This window comes from Perognathus longimembris, chromosome 28 (assembly GCF_023159225.1).
Source record: "Perognathus longimembris pacificus isolate PPM17 chromosome 28, ASM2315922v1, whole genome shotgun sequence".
Lineage (NCBI taxonomy): Eukaryota > Metazoa > Chordata > Mammalia > Rodentia > Heteromyidae > Perognathus > Perognathus longimembris.
This window is the reverse complement of record NC_063188.1, coordinates 98,817,257-98,821,480: the sequence shown is the minus strand read 5'-3', so window position 1 is coordinate 98,821,480 and position 4,224 is coordinate 98,817,257. Positions and strand designations below refer to the sequence as shown.

The following is a 4,224-nucleotide window of genomic DNA, read 5'->3' as shown; positions in this document are numbered from 1 at the left end:
CTAAGATTAAGATTTAAGGACTGCTGCTCAAAGCCAATCCAGGCATGGAAGTACATGAGACCCTTACCTCCAATTATTTAGCAGAATATCAGAAGTCGGGCTGGGAATATGGCCTAGTGGCAAGAGTGCTTGCCTCATATACATGAAGCCCTGGGTTCAATTCCCCAGCACCACATATATAGAAAACAGCCAGAAGTGGCGCTGTGGCTCCAGTGGCAGAGTGCTAGCCTTGAGCAAAAAGAAGCCAGGACAGTGCTCAGGCCCTGAGTCCAAGACCCAGGACTGGCAAAAAAACAAACAAACAAACCAGAATATCAGAAGTGGAGCTGTGGCTCAATGTGGTATAATGCTGGTCATCAGCAAAAAAGCTCAGGGACAACACCCAAGCATTGAGTTCAATCCCTCTCACTGAAAAGAAACAAAAATGAACAGTGCTTCTTTCAGCAGTACTACACTAAAATTGGAATATATACAACACTATCATAGCCCCTGCACAGGGATGACATGCAAATCCATGAAGAAGCCCATATTTTTTGAAAAGTAACAGGCTATAAAATTAACCCACAAAAATCAGTAGCTTTTCTCTATGCCAACAATGAGAAGAGTGATAAGGAAACCAACTCCTTTTGTAGTAGCTTAAAAAGAAAACTAGGGCTATGGAAGATGACACTGAAACAATAGGGAAGCACCTCAACTTGCTACAACCAAATAGTGAGCTGGGAGCCCCAACATCCAACGCCCCATCAAGAGATGGGCAAAATCAACAACCAGAACAAACAGAGACCCACAGGAAATGAAAAGGAACAAAGAAAAAAAAGCCCATGAACTGCACTAAGTCGGAAAATCTCCGGGGTACTCTCCCCCACCCCAGCCTGAACAGGGCGAACAGGGCCAGGCAAGCGGCCCCAGTACCCAGGACTGCAGGTCTCCAGCGAGTGCAGGTCTCCAGCGAGCGCAGACGCCTGAGTAGAAAAGTCCCGCCATGGTTGCCGAGACCAGACAGCAGGAGCTCCACAGGACCCACAGCACCACAGGACACATACAGACTCCAGAACCAGTAAGTTCCCCCATCGCCGCCGCGCCCCCCCCCCCCCAAAAAAAAAACGGGAAATCAGCTCTGGCAGAGACCCTCAGAACTTGACTTCAGTGAACAAAGGATCCTATATGTGGCAGCACTGGGACCCTACATCTCCAGTGGGTGCTCCAGTGGGTGGAGCAATTCCCAACAAAGTCGCCGGGGGGGGGGGGGGGGGGGGGACATAGTTGGCCAGCATCCACCAGCACCCCAGCCAGGTCGCCTGAATTTGCATGCACCAGGCCCCCAGCAGGAACCTTTGGCTGGTGCACATTCGACCTCTGGCTGAGGCGCTTGGGTTTGCGCGGACTATCTGAACAGCAGACGCACTCATGCTGGTATGCAATACCAGCCTAGCAGTGTCACCTGGGCCCCAGCACATGTGAGGCCATGGGCACCAACCCCGCCCCCCCAGACACTTGAACCTGCTTGGGGTCACGCCTACCACCCCCCAGCAGAGTAGCAAGAGGGCACAAGCACCCCCCAACAGCCTGGGACCTCGTGCCCCCAGCAGAGGCACGTGAGCTCACAAGCACGCGCCCACCAGCAGCTTGGGGTTTGAATGCACGCTCCCCCGAGTAGGCCCGCATGGGTTAACATCCTAGCCCTCCAGCAGGAGGGCCCCAGCACCCGTTCCCCCACGGAAGTGCACAGGTGGGCGTGCCACGCCACCCCTCAGCGGCAACACTTGCTCTGATAGGCGTACTCCGCAACTAGCATGGGAAAGAAACAAAAGAGAAAAGTCTCCACAGCACAACGAATCAGCGGCGGCCTGCAAACCCCCAACAGGGGCTTATGAGGGACAGCACACCACAGTGGCAGAGCACTGATCCGCAGAGAAAGCCTCAGAACCTACCCACCCTTAACTGCGGAGAGGGTGACCGCGTTAGCAGCAGCCAAGGCGTGCACACTCACCCACAGGGAAGAACAGAGCTCAAACCTGGAGCCAGGATACAATCAAGTCAGTCCATCCAGCCAAAGGAGAAACAAGCGCCCACACAGGCACCTGCTGGGGTAGAGACACATCCAGCAGGTGGATCAGCGGGAACCAGCACAATGCCAAGCTAAGGCCGCCACCTGCAGGCCACCAAAAGGAAGTGCAGGGGAAAATCAAGACTTCATAACTCCTGCATCCCAGATACATAAATCACAAAGAAATATTACAAACCCTTCATGAGAAGGGTCAAGCCAACTCACCAGCTCCAAAAATAAGTGCGACCAAAGAGGAGAATAAAAAAACACTTCAGGCTATGATGGCAGAAATGACCGAAAGCATCAAGACTGAATTCCAAAAACAATTTCAGTGCATGGAGCCCTGGGTTCAATTCCTTAGCACCACATATACAGAAAAAGCCAGAAGTGGCACTGTGGCTCAAGTGGCAGAGTGCTAGCCTTAAGCAAAAAGAATCCAGGGATAGTGCTCAGCCCCTGAGTTCAAGCTCCAGGACTGGCAAAAAAAAAAACAGCTTGGTACTGGCACAAGAACAGGCCTGAAGACCAATGGAAAAGACCCAGAAATGAATCCGCGGACCCATAGCCACCTAGTATTTGATAAGGGAGCCAAAACACAGGATGGAAGAAAGACAACCTCTTCAACAAATGGTGCTGGCAGAATTGACTAGACACATGCAGAAAACTGCAGTTAAATCCATATATATCACCTTGCACCAGCATCAACTCCAAATAGATCAAAGGCCTCAATTTAAGACCAGATACCCTGAAATTACTACAGGAAGGGATAGAGAAACAGTATGGCTCCTTGGCACAATTTGAAACTTCCTAAGATCCAGAATCACAACAAATCCAAGACTGGATAAATGGGATTGTATCAAACTGAAGAATTTCTGCATGACAAAAGATACAGCAAGATAAATAGATCTTTACTAGCTATGCTTCAGACAAGGGCCTCATATTTAAAATATACTCAGAGCTCAAACAAACCTCCCATAAACAAATCCTCAAACCCAATTAACAAATGGGCTACAGCACTGCTTTTGTTTTTAATGAGATTGGTACCACCTATGAACTCACAGAACATGTCCAATGCCATTTTAACTAATGTAACTGGTCATTAACCAGAAAATCCGCTAGTAGGGTTTCCTTTCTGAAGCAAAATGCTATTCAATTCTTAACTAAGTTAACTTATTTTCAAAAGCAGCTGTATTTCTGAAGAGAACTGAACAAATGTGTATGATTTTCTGTGCCAGACTTTTGACTGTTTTCAAGCACTGTAATTGGTATGGATGGTTAGAAACAATAATATATTAGGGTTTACATTTAACCCTTTCAGGACTGAACTGTATCTCCTATCAATTTTCCCCTTGTCGTGATAAACGTTTGCCAGCCTTCAGTACTGTGTTGGTCCAGATGTAGGTTTATATGCTCATTTTTAGCTTATTTCTCGTGCCTTGCAGCATGCTGTACTCATTCAGTCCTTGAGTGGTTTACTTTACAAACTGTGCGCCTGTAAGGTTTATTAGCAATAAGATAGAAAATTGAGCAGGTTTATACCATAATTTTGTAGAAAAAAGGAATCTGCTCAGTTCCATATTTCATCCATGAAAAACCTTCAATACAGGCAGTTTCAAGGAATAAATAAAAAGGAAATGTAAACCATTGTAAACGTTTTCTGTTGGGTGTGCCTGATGCATGTATTCTCGTCTGATTTCAGAATCTTTCATAAAGACAAAATTAAATTCAAAAAAATGGGCTAGAGACAAAGAGAGACTTTTTTGAATAAGAATGACCAATAGATACATGAAGATGTATTCTGCACATCTCTGGCCATAAAAGGAAATCAAATCAAAAGAACATTGAGATTCCACCTCACCCGTTAGAATGGCCATTAGCAAGACAACAGTAACAGATGCTGACAGAGATGTGGCCAAAAGGGAACACTATTACACTGTTGGTGAGAATGTAAACTTGTTCTATCATTCCGGAAAGCAGTATGAAGGTTCCTCAAAAGACTAAACATAGAACTTCCTATGTCCCAAGCAATCCCAATCAACCATAAACCAGACTACACTAAAGCCACTAGCACGACCATGTTCATTGCAGCACTGTTTAGCATAGCCAAGATATGAAATCAACCTAAATGCTCCTCAGTGGAAAAATGGATCAAGAAAATGTGGTATATATACACAATG

General features: G+C 46.6%; 1 non-coding gene across 1 annotated transcript; it reads left to right on the top strand.

Annotated features, from left to right (window-relative positions):
* Positions 1 to 432: 432 nt before the first annotated feature.
* Positions 433 to 534, top strand: LOC125344379. The gene has a single exon (XR_007209510.1). It is a non-coding gene; the product is annotated as a U6 spliceosomal RNA (small nuclear RNA).
* Positions 535 to 4,224: the final 3,690 nt, after the last annotated feature.